This window comes from Mesocricetus auratus, unplaced genomic scaffold, assembly GCF_017639785.1.
Source record: "Mesocricetus auratus isolate SY011 unplaced genomic scaffold, BCM_Maur_2.0 Super-Scaffold_4256, whole genome shotgun sequence".
In the NCBI taxonomy this organism is placed as follows: Eukaryota; Metazoa; Chordata; class Mammalia; order Rodentia; family Cricetidae; genus Mesocricetus; species Mesocricetus auratus.
In genome coordinates, this window is record NW_024429182.1 from 107949671 (window position 1) to 107966934 (window position 17264).

The 17264-nt window shown below is 45.4% G+C and overlaps 1 protein-coding gene across 17 annotated transcripts in view; it reads right to left on the reverse strand.

Annotated features, from left to right (window-relative positions):
• Sytl2 (synaptotagmin like 2) overlaps nucleotides 1–14559 on the reverse strand; it is a 103914-nt gene extending 89355 nt beyond the window's left edge. For 7 of the 17 annotated variants that reach the window (XM_040728572.1, XM_013116311.3, XM_021229483.2 and 4 more), the window contains exon 1: nucleotides 14175–14554. The gene's annotated coding sequence lies outside the window, so the exon portion shown is untranslated. Of the gene's footprint in view, nucleotides 1–6303; nucleotides 6406–14174 lie in introns of those variants that run through there. The other 10 variants (XM_021229486.2, XM_005073924.4, XM_005073923.4 and 7 more) reach the window with 6 other exon arrangements.
• Nucleotides 14560–17264: the final 2705 nt, after the last annotated feature.

Consider the following 17264-nt stretch of genomic DNA (forward strand, 5'->3'; position numbering starts at 1 on the left):
TGCAAAGTCTTCCAGCTTGTTCTGGTTTGTTTCTACTATTTTCTTGGTGTCTTTAGGATTAGAAACATATCAGTAGCTTGAGGATGATGTATAAGAACATCTATCATTAATTAATCAAACTCAAACATTGATTCTCATTTGTTTGCGTGGAGATTTAAGAAAAGCTGGGTTTCTCAGAATTGTTCCATGAATTTATGGAAAGTGGAGCCATTTCACACTGTTTCTTCTTCTAATAATAACAACACAAGAAATGGCTGCGCTTTTTAAACGTCTAGTTCCTAATTCTTTAGCAGTGTCATCAAAACGACAACAAGCTGCACTGTAGGCTTGACAAGTGTGTCTCAGAGCTACCACTTTCTAGTGATTCTAAGTAAATGACTTAACATCTGTGACGACTACTGTTCGTTCAACTTGACACCAGCTGGAGTCATTTTGGGAAAAGGAACCTTACTTGAGGGAACACCCCACCCCAGATTGGCCTGTGGGCAAGCCTGTGGTACATTTTGTTGACTGATGATTGATGTGGGAAGGCCCCGGCCATTGTGTGTATGGCGGGGTGGGCAGTCCCGGGCTTTTGGTCCTGGGTTCTGTAAGAAAGCAGAATGAGCTAGCTCACTAAACTGCACTCTCCATGGCCTCTGTCTTCATCATCTTCTGCCCCCAGGTTCCTGCCCTGTTTGAGTTCTTGCCCTTACTTCCCTCAGTGATAGATTGTGATGTGGAACTGTAAGCTGAAATAAACCCTTTCCTCCTCCAACTGTTTTGGTCATGGTGTTTTATGATAGCAACAGAAACCTTAAAACAGCATTTTCACTGGTAAAATGTCTACCTAAAATCATGATGTGAAAATTAGATGAGATTCTATGTACAAAGAACTTAGTCAAACACAGGCTCACTATGTAATTATTAGCTGATATGACTCTTCATAGGGCTATGTTCTCGGTATCCCAAGTAAAATCATACCCCGCCCTCTAAAAGAATGTTTGCATTTCCATTATCTGAAAGGGTAGTGACCTGGCCCCTGGTTCACCATCTAATCTAGAAAAGCTGAAGTTTGCCCCCTGCAGCCAGGACACACTAACAGGCCCTGAGCTTCCCTGCTCTTGGAATAGATGCTCATGCCCAGGAATCTTGGTTGCAGGCATTTAAGCCTGTGTCCCTAGTCTGTGTGCAGCAGTATATCATCCCAGAATTTATTTGCTCATGGTCAGCTCTTCCATTGTACCCTAAGGTGCTGTGACTCCTAAGTGCAATGTGCTGATTACTTAAAAGGAACGAGGCTTCAGATGATCAGCTTTCCTCTTTCCCATAGTTCTCTAAGAATCTTTATCTAATAAGGCAGATTTCCCCAGGTGATGAAATTTTACCAGGAAGGGATGACTTCAGATAAGCTGACTCTGAAGTGAACAAACTGAAGAGACTACTACTGTCCCTTTTGCTGCTGAGTCCCAGTGGACCCAGGCATGGAAACACATACACACACAAAGCATGTGCTGTCTTCATTAAGAATATCTCCTCTGATGGAACCAGGCTCCCTGAACCTGGGTGTCAGTTAGGAGGCCTGGGCAGTCTATGGGGTCTCTGGTAGTGGATCAGTATTTATCCCTACTATACAAATGGACTTCGGGAGCCCATTCTCCATAGAGTGATACTCTCTCATCCTAGACATATGGGGGAGGACCTAGGACCTGCACCAAATGGTGTGACAGACTTTGATGATCCCCCATGGAAGGCCTCACCCTTTCTGGGCAGCAGAAGAGGGATGGGATGAGGGTCAGTGGGGAGCATGAGAGGATAGGAGAGAGAGGGAATTGGAATTGATATGTAAAATAGAATCATATCTAATTTAAATTAAAAAAAAGACTATCTCCTCTGTAAGTCACAGTTAGGTTTAGCCTTCTCACTAGAAGAACCTTACTACTTATTGAGGCCCATGTAAGGTTCAACCACTTGTAGAGATAGGCATGGTGGCGCCTCCCTGCTGTTCCCATATGTAAGAAGCTGAGGCAGGAGCTGGGAAGACGGCTAAATGGATAAGGTGCTTGTTGCAGAAGCATAAGGACCTTAGCATGGGTCCCCAGCACCCACAAAAAGCCAGACATGGTGGCACTCATATGTAAACACAATATTGGGGGAGGGAGGGCAGAGACAGGAGGATTCCCCAAGGCTCACTGGTCCATCTAGCCAAAACAGTGAGGTCCAAGTCAGTCAGAGACCCTGTTTCAAAAAATAGAGACACCCCACATTGACCAAGTGCAGTCTCTGGTTTCAACATTGAGTCACACTCACTGCTATGAGTTTATCACAGTGACCTGATACAAGGTTGAGTCAACAGAAGACAAAACAGTCAGCAAAGTTGGGGAAACAAGTGGGTTCTGAGCTTCTGAGGTCCTCACCAGCGCATCACACAGGGCACAAAGCAAATAGTGACAACACATGTGAAGTGTCCCCAACTAAGGGTTCCTTAGATTTGGTGCAGGATGGTCTGGGGAGAGGGTCACATAGGAAGGTACCCAGCATAAACTATTTTCACAGTCTAGGTACAGTGAGTCGCTCTTATCATTTAGAGTAGTGGGAACCCTCCTGATACCCAGATGGCAGCCCAGGGCCAATATTGCCAGTAGATCTCTAACACAGACAAGCAATTTTAGGCCTTCTAAATTAATTCAGCTAAAATCTTTTCAGCTTCCATGGGAACAAAAACTCAAATTTGTACTTAAGAATAGTTTGTTGGTGGGCTGGGGAAATGGCTCAGCAGTTAAGAGTGCATAATACTCTTACAGAAGACAGGATGATGGACACAAGCTCTGTTCTCAGTATCCATATCATTATGGCTCAGAACCTCCTGCAATGTCAACCTTGGGGATCTGACAAGCACAATGCCCCTCCATACACATACACATTGTAAAACAGAATAAGTCCTTTTAAAAGAATTGTTTGCTGGGGCTGGAGAGGTGGCTCAGAGATTAAGAGTACTGGCTGCTCTTCTAGAGGTCCTGAGTTCAATTCCCAGCACCTACATGGTGGCTCACAACCATCTGTAGTGATACCTGGTGTACTCTTCTGCCTTTAGGCATAAAGGCAGGCAGAACACTATATATAAATAAATAAATAAATTTTAAAAGAATTGTTTATTAACCTCTAAATTCTTATAAGAAGCATAACTCTACCTCAAAATTTATTCTGTGTGCTTCACCACTGTTGGTCTTTCAGTGCTGGGAGTCAAGGAGATAATAAGCTCCCCGAGTCCTGCCTATAAAAACAACCAAACCAAGAAGGAAGATAGAGTGCATAGAGATGGATGAAACAGTGATGGGTGATGACACCAGAAAGGAAGTATGAGGCAAACAGTGAGCCAGTTAGAGGAGGACAGGACCACCTACAGCAGTGGACCAGGAAGACCTGGGAAGAACCCCCTCAGCCCTGGGGGCTAAAGACAGCATAATGGGAGAGTGATGCAGCTAGGAAGAGCTTGACAAAGCAAGGCAGAACTCCACTGAAATAAGTATCTAGTCTCAATGGTGTGAAGCTCTCCATGGTCAGTCGGTCCACTCCGGTCTCCCTAGCCTCGGCCCTGCCAGCCTTGCTTTGACTATACTCCATCAGCCACCATATTATTTCTCTACTACTTTGAAGCCTCTGTGTACTATTCAACCAAGTCTCTTCCTCAAGTGTCTTCTCTTCCACGAAGCCTTACCACCCCACTGGTTCTCTCCACCATCTCGCCACCTGACGTCTGTCCCCTTCTGACTATTAACATCGTACTGTACAATAACGATAGACATCTGTCTTCCCTACTGGACTCTGAGCCTCAAACAGTTTCTGGTATGTAGAAAACAGTATTTGTTGAATGAGTTAATACATCTCTTAATCTGATACTTATTCCACTAGGCTAGGGCATATTGTCCCTTTTATCAACAAAAATTTAGCGTAGTAAGTTTCAATGAACTGTCACTTTTTTTCACTGAAGAACAACTAATCCTACCAATGCATGCAAAACTAGAATTATGTGCATGGTTGTCACACATCCTCAAGGACTTGAGCATTCCTACTGAAATGTCATCAATCATCATGCCTTGGCCTCAACGGAAAGACACCAATGCAGACTCCATTACAGGACCAAGCCTATGCTTGATTAACACAATTAGAACATGGGCCTTGACCCAAGAAAGAGGTCAGGTTCAAAGGCTTAGTAGTCCAACACTTTCAACATGGGATGCCCTTAGAAGCTTAAAGTATATGCCTTGTACCCTGCGCACTGAATATCAGCCCAAAGCTTGCTTTTAGTTTCTGGCTGCTCAGAAAGTGGTGGGGGAAGTCTGAAAGAGAAAGGTAAAAACAAACCCATCTGCCCACTCCTTGATTCCACACACCCCAAGCAAACAGCTGTGCTCAGTTCCATGGTAGGGCATCTGTCTCTGGCAGGATCTGACAGACAAGTGGAGTTACACTTCCTCCACACCCTTGGCTCCTGGCCATACTTTGGTTCCTGTAGGGAGGCAAGTGATTGTCTTTACACTGGGCTCAAGTAACCAAGGCTAATTCCCCAGGAGCTTTCCCTAAGGAACTCCAGGTTTAGGTCGGGTTTTCCCTGTGGTCTGAATAAGGCAGACAACACTCCAGAAAACATAAACACAGTCCTAGAAACACAAACATACACTTGTATGTCCTTGTGTCTGGTCCAAACTGCTTGTGGAGAAGAGCCATGCAGGTTCTTATAGCTAGCCTAAGTCTCTCTGTTCCTCCTGCCAGGAAAGTCAGAAGCTGCTAGTCACAACAATGCCTACTAAGCACAAGAAACTACGCAGTGCATTGACCAAATTTAATCTGTAGTGGGAGTCTAATCCTAGAATCTTAAACTTGATTGTGGAGATATGAAAAGGATCCTTAGATACTCTTTCTGGATCTAGGCCTCAATCATTTTGCCAAAAGGACACTGTTAGGATAAAGTGTGTAGGGAACCTTGGCAGATTCCATTGCAGGCCAGGGTGACAGAGGTGGTGGACAATCATGCCAGGCAGACGGAACTTAAGTTTTATTAGAAAGAGAAGGGGGCAGGAGGAAAGAGAAAAGAGGTAAAGAGACATAGAGACACAGAGACAGAGAGAGGACAGAAGAGAAGAGGGAGACAGGAAAAGTCCTGTCTGCTCCAGGAGAACAGCAGGAAAAGAGAGCATAAGAGGGTCTTTCTTTCAAAGGGGTCCTTTGTTCCTGCATGTTGACCAGGGTTCTGCCTGAGTGCATTCTGCCAGGTGACAGGGGCAGCATAATGCCTGAATCCCTACAGACACCTTGCTCTTTATTTGAAATAGCAAATAAGGGCTGTGGTTAGTGACAGAGTGCTAGTCTAGCATGTGAGCGGCCCTGAGTTCAATGTCCATTCCAGATAATTAAGTAAATAAATGATTTTCACACATATGCACATACACATTCAATCAATCAAGTGATGAATAAAATAAAATAGAAAATAATCTCAGTCCCCAAAGCAAAACATATTTGTCTTTTTTTTTTCAAATAAAATGGCTCCAATGTGATTTACATAAGTTGAAATATAGGGATCATCATTTTTCAATATACCATGTACCTTCTTGAAGAAATCTTGGATTAAATCACAGTACCATGTCTACACATAACATTAGCCAAAAAAAATCATTAAAACATGGTGCCTCATCTGCACCTACAAATCCATACAAGCGTACCAATCAGCTTCAAGTGCATTTTCCATCCTTTTAGGGTGTGAGTCATTTCATTCACAATATTGAGAAATTAACTAACTAACTAATTAATTAAAGCCCTGTATCCTCGAATATAAAGAGTAAGTTTTTAAGGCTGATTTTACTTTTGGCTGTCATTTTACCCCCACTGGCAGCACCTCCAGCCATAACTTAACTGCTGCATGTGACAACTCAGTGATGGATCCACGTTCCCATCTCAGGTCCCTCCTGTCTCTGTGCTTTCGGATGCTGCATGTCTTTGTATCTGTCTTCTCCACTTTGTCCCCTTCCCAGCCTAGCAAAATGCCACTCAGTCAGATCTATTTCATCTGTCACATTCCAATTTTTCTAGGGAGTTGCTTTCTTGGCCCTCTCACAGTAAGCTCAACACCTTCTTACCATGACTATTCCTTTACTGTTGTCATGCAAAAGAGCCAAAAATGAAGTCAGAGGAATGAAAGAGGACAGAGATGAAAGGAATGGAATAAGGACAAGGAGACAGCAACCAGTAGAATGCCACCTGGAGATGGAGACCTGAGTTCAGATTCCCGGGTACCTACATAAAAAAGCCGGGTGTAGCAACACCCACCTGTAATTCCAGTGCTGAGGATGTGGAGGCAGCAGGATGCAGGTGCTTGCTAGTTGGCCAGTCTCACCATCCATGAGCTCCAGGGTCAGTGAGAGAGCCTGTCTCAAAGAGTAAAGTGGAGAGTATAGAGGAGGATACCTAACGCTGGCTTCTGGCTTCACAACTACATGTGCATTCATGTGTGTACAAACATATGAACATACACACACATGAGAAAACAGAAGGGAACTGACACTTGTTGACACCGCTACCTTTTCACCCTTCCCTGGATTCCTTTTTCTCTTCTCTGTTCTGTCTTCTTCCATTTCCCTTGGCTTCTTTTGGCTTTTGGGAGGTAACGACAGAAAAGTAATACCCATGGGCTCTTACATGGAAGACACAGCATTACTTTAAGGTATCTTATCTTACACTAAGAGGTTATGAAACAGTTCTTCAGAAAAGAAAACAGACTTGGAAAGACTAAGTTACTGCTCAACTGAGCAAGTAGTGGGTGGATCCAAAAGCTTACCTGACTCCAAAGCCAAGTTTATTCTTCTGCCAGTTGGTTTTGTGGGAAGCATGGGCTTCCAAACCCATACTTGACCATGAACACTAACCAGAAATATCTCTTTAGTATAGCCTTTCTCCTATCGTGTTGCTAGATATCACAGATGAGAACCCCAGCTTTTGACTATCTATGGGTATGCCTCAAAAAACATCTGTTATTAACCATCAGTTGGCAAAGTGTCCTGGGATTCTAGTATGGCCACAATGATTACATTTTCATGAAAGCAGTGTGTATTATTTCTGAGAGCTCCCTTCCAACTAGATAAGCAAGAGATTGATAAGGAGCAAATATTATACTCAGTAAATAATAGCACTTCATGGACTAGAATATGACTAAGCAGTTAAGAGTACTTGTGCTCTTACAGAGAACCCAAGTTTTATTTCCAGACCTACATGTTGGCTCATAACTATCTGTAACTCCAGTACCAGGAGATCAGAGGCCATCTCCTGACCATCACAGGCACCATGCACACATGTGGGACAGACATACACACATATACATAAATAAAAATAAATAAATCTTAAATAGATATTCTGCTTATCACCAGGTTCTGGTCATTATTTGTAGCATCACCAAAATGAATGGGGGGGGAGAAAACAATGTTTTCTATTCTAAAGATCATAAATGATATGATTTACTTAACGTAAGCAGTACTAGTTCTTAATGCTCTGAGTGTAACACATTAATTACCTTATTCTAGAGCAGTATTGATCCCTTTAAAAGTTTATCTGTTTGATTTGAGATGGGGCATGTGTCACAGCACAGCATGTGGCTCTCTAGACTTGACTCAGGCTATCTAGCTTGGCAACAAACTTTACCTGATGAGCCATCTCAGTGGGGCCAGTATTGATAATTACATCACTTTGTAATTTATTGTAACCCTAGATATGCCCTGAACTACTTAATCCCCATTATTATTATCTCTCTATAGGAAAAATTCCCCAAATTTTTGCAACACACCTATTTTCAAATATTCTTTTGTGTAGTCTCAACACTGTACAAGCTGTGAGTCCTTCTTCTGCACCTAGAACTTAGTTTGTAACCTGAGTTACAGTTTGTATACTGCATTCACGAGCAAGAGGACAGGATGCCAGTGGGATACAGGCAGGGACCAGGTACTTTGAATTGTCTTCTGATGTCTGAATCATAGGCACTGAGATCAGGATGCCAGAGTTCAAATCTCTGTTTGCTCTCTTGTTAGCTATGTGACCTTATGCAACTTATCTGTGCCTCCATTTCCAATAAGTGGAGCGAAAACTAGTATCAGTAATAACCTGTCTCAATAGTTAATAAATTTATGTAGGTACAGTATCAAGATTAATACCTACTACATAATAAGGGCTAAATAAATGTCAGATACCACTATTGTCATTTGCTTGCATCATGGAGTTGAAAAAGACATTCTGAAGTCATCACAGATAATGTACTATGTTGTATTAGCAACCAAACACACTCAGCCCAAGAGAAATGCTTTTAAAGGAACTGAGGAAGATAAATCCTGTATAACCAATGATGGTGCCTTGAAAACATCGATACAAAAGACTTACTGCATTCACTGATTGAATGTCTGTGGTTTGAACTGCTCATGAGTTGCCTTGAACACATCACATGGAGACTAGTTAAGTCACATGGCCTGGGAGAGGTATGAAGCAGCAAATCTTTAAATGATGACTCTTGGCTAGCCACTCAGCAATGGTGTCTGTTTCGACTGAATTTCACTAAACATACAAGCTTATTGAAGTCTCTCTGCCACACGGTGAGGTAGATAGGACCACAGCCATCTTAGGACACATAAAGACTATAGAATATGGTAGCAAGTTAGGACTGGGGACAACAGAATTCTCAAGATGCATTCCCTGAACATTCCCACAATGACAAAGCTGAACCAACCTTAGCCTCCATTTTTCAAGCATCAAACTGAAAATCTGAACCCTTTACTTCCAAAATTCAAATGACTAGTCTAAAACCAACAGTGGTAATGAATCTGCCTTAAGGAATCCAGCTGGCCACATCTACCTTCTTCCCCATGCAGATCCCTGGCAGAGAGACCCAGAGCACAGATCTGACTGAACAGCTCCTTCTGGTCTGGGCTCCAGCTCATGCCCTCAGCCTCACAGCCCTGTGTCTTAACCAAGTGACTCAGCCAGTGGCAGGAAAGCCCAGGCGCCTGTGGCCATGAGTAATGGCAGCATAAAACACATCTGTCTGATCAGAAGCTGATGGGGTGAGTTCTGTTCTGTGGAAACCTCACAGTAAAACAATGCTTCCTTGGAGGAAAAAGAAGAGCCTGCTCACCCAGAAACCACGTGATGACTTTCTTTCTCCCCTAGTTCAGATGTGTGTGGAATTGCTAACAAGGTCTTTCTGTGTCTGCAAGCGAGCCCACACTCGTGCTGGGGTCCTACCCCAGGGCCTTGTGCATGCTAAGCAAGCACTTCACCTCCAAGCCCCAACCGCGTAATACCTACGAATGTGTTTTTGGAGATTTCCATTCATAAAGAAGTCACTGTAACCATCAGATGGGCACAGCACCCTGCTTCAGCAGACTTCATTTCAACAGGGCTATTCATTCCTTCTTTCATTTGTTCACTTATGTTTAATTTGAAACACTTCACTCAACCTCTACAGTGCGCCAGCCTCAGTCAGGGTGAAGAATTGAGCAGCACAATCTGAGGCCTCAGGGCCTCAGTCTTTGCCTACATTGGTCGTTTCGTTGCAAGGACACAGCTGTGTCCTTTCTCCTGTCTTCTATATCCTCTTTTCACTCCCTCCAGTGCTGAACTAGTCAAGTGCAGTCACGTGCCTCTCCCATATTCTGTGAAAGTTCTAGCACGTGGCCAAGTGCCCAAGGGGTCACCACAGAGAAACACCATACTTAGCAATTTAATGAACCACATGACTTTATTATGGCTTTTAAAAGCCTGTTTTTATTATATTTCTATACCCTACCATTCCAAAACATTGTCCCCCCAAACTGTTTTCTCCTCCCAACATTGCAGGAGGTTCTAGACATTAGAATTCCTACAATTAAATGACTACAAACAACTGCCTTATAAACAACATGTGAAGGACTGTCAGATGAGGGCTGTCACAAGGAGTCACCAAAAGCTCAAAGCAACAGAGTTAAGGGGGCATTTTCTGACTACTTGAGTCATTTGAGACATGATTAGAAAATAACACAGAATCTGGATTTTTAGGATTACAAGGAATCTCATCCAATCCAGCTCCCTAACTGTGTAAGTAAAGAAACCCGGGTTAAGAAGCAAGGGGAAAGGCCCATTTGTACAATTCAGTTTTTGTGGGTGCAGAGGTGAGAGTCAAATCACCTGCTTCCCAGAGCAGAGCCCATTTGTCTCCCCAGTCCTTCAAAGAGATTGGCGCATGCCTGAGAAGCCCCCTTGAAAACTCATGACTCATGGCTCCTGGTCCTTACCAATGTGCCCCTGCCTTTCAAGCTGCTCTTACTGCCAGGCTGAGACAGCTCAGGATTACCCATGCAAATGCACAGCTCCCTTGAAGGTTAACAGAAGCATCTACCCACCTCCTCAACTGTGCTTAAGATAGAGAATTATCAGAGGGAACTGGGATTGATATGTAAAATAAGATTGTTTCTAAATTACATTAAAATTTACATAAAAAAGATAGAGAACTATCAGCCACCAAACACTCCTGGACTCTTAATTTTAAAACAAAAAGGAAGAGAGAGAGAGAAAGGAAAAGACACAAAATGAAACTTGGGCTCAAGTTCCATAAAACATTTATAATTGAGCCTACTGACTCAAAAGTTGGATCCCGCCACCTCATTAAGTCTGACAAAGCTTTTAAAGTTTCTATATTTAAATGTGTTGATAGCATGCACACTTGTACACAACCAAGTAATAACTAACTCCCACCACCTGGTTCTCATGGTGACTGACAGAGGAAAGTAGAGTCTAGTATAGTTTGGTTCCTAAATGTTCCCTGAAGGTACTGAATGTCTGGTGACACCCCTGGGACATATTGGAACTTTTAAGAAGAGGATAAGGGGACTGACTATAAAGACGGCTCTGTGGATAAGAGCACTAAGAGGGGCTGGAGAGAGATGACTCAGTGGTTAAGAGCACTAGCTGCTCTTCCACAGGACCCAAGTTAGAGTCTCAGAACTCATGTAACAGTTCACAACCATCTGTAACTCCAGTTCCAGGGAATGCGACACCCTCTCCTGAACGCCACACACATTAAATTAACTAAGCGTGCTACTCTTCCAGCTGACACGGTTTGGCTCTCAGCATCTACATGGTGGCTCACAACCTTCTGTAACTCCACTTCCTGAGGGTCCGACCCCCTCTCCTGGCTCCCACGAGCGCTGCATGCATTTGGTGTACATCAACACATGCAGACAAAACACACAGAAAATAAAAGTAAATAAACCTTTATTTTAAAAAGGAAGTAGACTGCGGTATATGGAATGTAAGACCTTGATGAAATCACTTGCAGGGGAAACTGAGGCCCCCAGTTCCTCCCCCTCTACCACATACTCCCACCATCCTACATTGCCTTACCACAGGTCTAGAAGCAACAGAGCCCACAGAACCAGGGCTGAAGCCACAGCCAAACAAGCCTTACCCTCTTTAACAGCTAATCATCCTAGGTGTTTTGTCAGAGTGGTGAAAATCTGACAGAGGGGAAACTCATAGATGCTAATTACCTCCTTTCACAAAGGGGACACAGGCTCACAGAAGCTGCCTGCTTTGCCTGCAGTGATAAGCAGTGACCTTTGGTGGGGGCAGAGCTTTCCTTCTGCCTTTACCAATGAGCTTTTGAGTTTTCTGCTCTAATCTTGCGCATCAACAGAGAAGAGGTTGCTTTCCTGTTGCATTTGAGACATTCAGCAAGGAGCTGCACAGCTTGACCCGGCAAGCAGCCCTACCGCCTGACACATCTCTGCTAGAGACAGAATGATAAAGGGGAATTATAGGGTGGGGTGATACACGATAGGGCTCACAGTGAGGTCATGCTTTATGACTCTAAGTATTTGTTGTTCCTTCTCTGTCTTCTTTAGAAGCAGTCAGATGGCTCTTAACTCTGACAGGAATTCTACCAAAACTAAGGCTTCTGTGTATGTGGTGTGTGTGTGTGTGTGTGTGTGTGTGTGTGTGTGTGTGTGTGTGTGTATACATGTGCCCTGGAATGCATGCTAAGGTCAGAAGACAATTTGCAGGAGTCCTTTCTCACCTTCCACCAGGAAGGTTCCAGGGCTCAAACCCAGGTAGTCACACTTGATGGCAAGCACCTTTGCACGCAAAGTCATCTCACTGGCCCAGAAAATCATTTAATATGCAGTTAAGCTGGGATTCATATATCATGAAAACATCCTAAGTCATTAAGGCAATGTCCAAGCTTGCTGGAGTTGATCTGTGTCCGTCTCCCAAGAGCACTGGTCTTCTTTCCCATCAGGGATCCTTCTATAAGAATATTTTGGAAGCTCTAAAGCAAATAGGACCATCTTATATGCCCCTGGCTTTTGAAAAAGTTTTTTTAAGTCAAAATTTTCTCTTTGAGCTGTTTCTTTTAAAATTCTACAAAATTGTAAAAAAAAAAAAAAAAAAAAAGGGTGAACCTTTTAGCTAAGGAATTCTGGAAGTCCACAAGGGCACAGGCTACCCTGTCTCCCTTGCCCAAGAATCAGCATCCCCTGGCTGGCATTATGGGTTTGGAGGATAAGGCCAAGGCTGCCCCCACACTGCTTTGCCGTCCTTGGGGCAGGAGATCACTCTGTACAAGGTGCTAATTCATTCATTCATTCCACAAGTATTTATTGAACACAGCCTGGAACGAGCCTCTTAGGGTACAGAGGAATCATTCACAAGCCAACGGTCAAGTCTAACGGATCAGATTCAAACAATCAATCTTTCATTAGACCCCAAACCGCTTCTAGGATAAAGCAAACAGAACTCCAGCCCCACCCAAGCAGTAGCAGCTGAGTGGATCTGACCCACCTTCTAGAACAGGTCTGCTGTGAGAGAGGCAATGTCAGTCGCTGGTTCCCCTAGAACGATGCACATTTCTGACCACAGATACAGCCAACAGGACCTCTGAGATGCTTTAATGGTGCTGGAACTTAGCAAGAGCTCAAACACACTGTTGGTGGGTGGGTGGGTGGTTTTTACCTGCTCTGGCTTATCTTTACAGACAAGCACAGAGTAGAGAGGTTTCAGGATTAGAAACTAGATTTGAATCCCAGCTGGGGCAATGATGAGCTGTTAGAATAAGAGAAGCAATCTTTATGAACCTCAGCATTTCAACTGTAGAATGAGGTCTACCAACCTCGAGGGGCTTTGTGGGAATTTAGGAACACGGTATACAGAGAACAGGGTGTGTGGCCCATAGGAAATGTACAGCATCGCCCCTCCCTCCTCACCCGACCTTCTTTTCTCCTTCCTGGATGCAGGTAGTGTCCGAGAACCTACTTTCAAACGGATGCTACTCCAGGAGTGATGAGGGGCAGAGCTGCAGAGTTGTTTGGGGGGACGGGTGCTAGAGAGCTGCAGAAACTGATTCAAGACCTCAGCTACTTTCAGCTAGCCTGCGTGGTCTGGCTGCCCCATCCTGCAGACAGCAGGGACCGGCAAACTAGCCCAGAAGGGCTATCAAAGGGGGAAGACAAAGCTGGCCAGCATCCTACCCGCCAGTGTCTGTGAATCCCACCAGGTTTCCTCTGCACGCTGCTACTACACGGTAGGCTCAGAGAGCTGTGACTCAAAGCGTGTGTCCAGAATTCCCTCTGAACCGAGAGCCCACAGCCTGGAGTCCTGGAGGTTGCTGGTCATATACTAGTCTTGGTAAAAATAAGAACGTTTCAGTGATGCAGGAAATGGAGCCCCTCATAGCCAAAGGCGACTTATAAAGGGAGGAAAGGGGAAAGGGAAAAGGGAGGAGCCACGTTGAGGGTAGAGACCCACTTCCTACCCCACTTCCTACAGCCTGCTGGAGTTTCACACCCTGAAGCACTCTGTTTCTCGCGGTTTGAAGCGGGCAAATCCCACCCCTGTGACTTAACTCGCTTAGAGAAGAGGTCTGGTTGGGTGCAAGGGAAACTGTCCCAAAACAAATCTGCTAATTTTGAAACTAGAGTTCGTGGGTCCCTTAGCTGCCCTTGCCTTCACAGCACCTGTGCAAAATTCTGCTCTGTGCTAGTCCTCACCTGAGCACCCTGAGGGCACTCGCTCTACAGTCAGGTCCTGTTGGCCTCCAGCCCCCAAGTCTGGGATCAGTCCTTCAAAGTCCTCTGCTCCCCCAACACACACACACACCCATCGCGATTGCCCAGCATAGAACCGCCTACCTGGGGTCCCCAGCTTCGCGGACAGGACGAGGGCAGAAGTCTTACTAAAGGAGAAACTGAGGAATGAATGAAACTTGTCGGTTGCCAATACCGTTCACGTTTTAGCCTTCAGAATAGCGAGGACAACAAAAATCTCTCCGCACTGCTTCCCTCCGGCTGCACCAAGACCCAAAGCGGGACCCAGAAAGCAGTCTAGGTGGCACCGCCAGTGGGCAGAAAAGTCAAACCCAGAGAGCGCTCCCCGTCTCCGCTTGCAGTCCGTGCCCCAGCTGGCTGCCCGTGGTCCCTCCTCGGCGCTGCGAGCTGCTCTCCGCGGCCGGGGCTGGCAGCCGGCTGCACCGCCCAGGTGTCGCCCGCTGCTGCCCTGGGCGGGCCGAGTGGGAGGGCAGCGCGGGACCCTCCCCGGAGCACAGGGCCCGCCCCCGCCTGCCCCGCCCGCCCCTCCCTCCATCGCCTGCCGCGCCGCCTCCTGAGAGCCAGTCCCTGGGCTCCCTTCCAGACCTTCTTTTCCACTTGTCCGGGAAATAATAGAATTTTTATCCAAACAAAGGAAGCGGTACTCTTAAAAAAAAAAATTCTTAGTGCATAAGGAGCTCGGGGACCCTCCATCTGAAAGTAGGGACTGTCACCACCACCGTGCGGGGAGAAGAGGTGCCCCACAATAGGGCATCAGTTTGTTTATGGGACTAGTTAGGATTAAATAATGTGATGCTTTAGAAGTAGCAGTTGGTTGGGAGACCGGGGACAGGAGGATTGCCTTGAGTTCGAGGCTAGCCTCTGCTTGAGAATGAGACGCTAAAAAAAAAATCATATTAAAATTATCTACTAATACAGGGCCAGTGAGATGGCTCAGTGGTAAAGGCAGTTTCCACACAATCCGAAAAACCTGAGTGTGATTCCTCATTCCACCAGGGATGGAGAAAATCGACTCTCTCTCTCTCTCTCTCTCTCTCTCTCTCTCTCTCTCTCTCTCTCTCTCTCTCTCTCTCTCTCCCTCCCTCCCTCCCTCCCTCCCTCCCTCCCTCCCTCCCTCCCTCCCTCTCTCTCTCTTTCACCCTCCCCCCCTCTCCCCTCTGCCTCTCTCACACACACAAAAGTATTTTTTAATATCTAATAGTGTAGACCTGGAAAAACAGTGACTGGAGTGTGTCAGTCTGTGCTCCTGAAGACTCCTGCCAAAGCAGGCATACCTTTAAAAGCAGAAAGAAGTGTATCATGCCCAGCTGTTAAGTACCACAGAATAGGCTAGCCCAAGCAAACTCCTGAACCTCAAGGCCTTCTCCTTCCTCTTAATGTGCAGGATTAGCGCTGTCCATCCAGCTAAGGTTGGATCAGCTCTGCCTCTGGTTCTTCTAAAATACTTCTCCCAGACTTAGAAAAATGTTGGCAGCCAACAGCTTCATTCTGTCAACCAGGCACAGTTCCACGAAGCCTGAGACCTTCCTTCCCTTAACCTTTTAGAAACCTGGACTCCGGTAAAACCAGATCCTTGGCTTCTGTGCAAGAAAGAATTTCAGGACAAGCCAGGATGAAGCGAGGTAGTTTATTTAAAAAAATAGAAACAAATGCACACCAGAACAAAGCACACCTGGCAGAGACACAGTTGTGGGCTTCTCAAAGAGGAGTTAAGTCTTCATGGTGACTATATAGAATGGTGGAAGCCTTTGGGATTTCACCACCTAACCTGTCTCCAAGGGACCCTCCCTGACTGTACCTCCTTCTATATGTGAGATTATAGTGTGGCTCTGGAGGTGCCTTAAGTGGGCTTGCAATATGATGAAACCAGGAGCCACTAAGGTTTCGCAAGGGGTTTCTGGAGAGAGTCCTAGAAAATTGCAGGTTCAGCTGGGAAAGGGGAGTAGCCTGAAGCAGTCCTTGACTCTCAGGTGAAAAGAAGTGTCCACCTGAACAAGGGTGGGGTCTCCTCTCCCTTCCAGGCCCCCACAGCTTTCCCTGTATTTCTGTCCTGCCTCAGTTCTGTTGTGGGCTACAAACAGGCCTGGAGCTCTCAAACTATAGATAGGCTTTTGAAGAATGTATTCTGGCCTTTTCTCAACATTGGAGAGTTTCATGGGTCCTGTGAGAGAGCATGTAGGTTACAAAAGAGGACTGACTAAACTACTCACTTCACTTTTAAAGAGGGGACATTGCAATGAATCTCAGTTTTGGGTAAGTGATACACTGGGTGGCTCGTCATCATGGAAGCTTAAATACCCATGTGACCGAGGTAGTTCTTAAAAGACGGCCCACAGTTGGGTCAGCTAGAAGGGCTGGAAAACACTAGCGGGAACATGGTGATGCCTGTCATATTACCACAGTGACAGCATGGTAGACACAAAACTGAAGAGACTAGAAGGGTAGCCATGCCTGCCCTCTTGAGGAAAGTAGGCTCTATCCTGTTGGTGACAGCTGCTGTGAACAATTTAAGTGGAGGGTGTGGAAGGGTCTTTTTCAGTATCTCACGTCCCTGGTTGACTGCACCTGCCTGCCTTGGTTAGTATCTTCCTTCCCATTTCCAGCCCTGCAGTGCAGGCACAGGGTGCTGCTCACCTAGAGAAACCTTGCAACACCTTGCACGGGACACTGAAGAAAATCAACCCCTGCTATTCCCAGTGCCGCATCTACCCTAGAAATAAACAGGGGTGCCTAACTACTAAAAGGGGATCAGGATCCCCATTTCAGGGTCTGAGACAGGCAGTTGGGGGGAGAAATTTTGAGGTAACATCTTCTTGCAGTTCCCAACTTATCCCAAATATTGAATAGCTCAGAAGTTAAAGCCAGTGAGCTAATGTTGCTGTGGAATATTTGTACACTGTGTGAAGGTGTATTGCTGTGATTGCTGTAATAAAAAGCTAAATGGCTAATAGCTAGGCAGGAGGTACAGGTGGGACTTCTGGGGAGACAAAGGAAGTAGGAGGAGAGAATCAAGATGCAGAGGAGGAACAGCAGGAGACACGGAGAGGAAACAGGGGGTGCAAGATGGAGTAGAAGTAACGCCATGTGATACAGTGTAGATTAATATAAATGGGATAATTTAAGTTATAAGAACTGGGTAGGAACAAGCCTAAGCTATATGCTGAGCTTTCATAG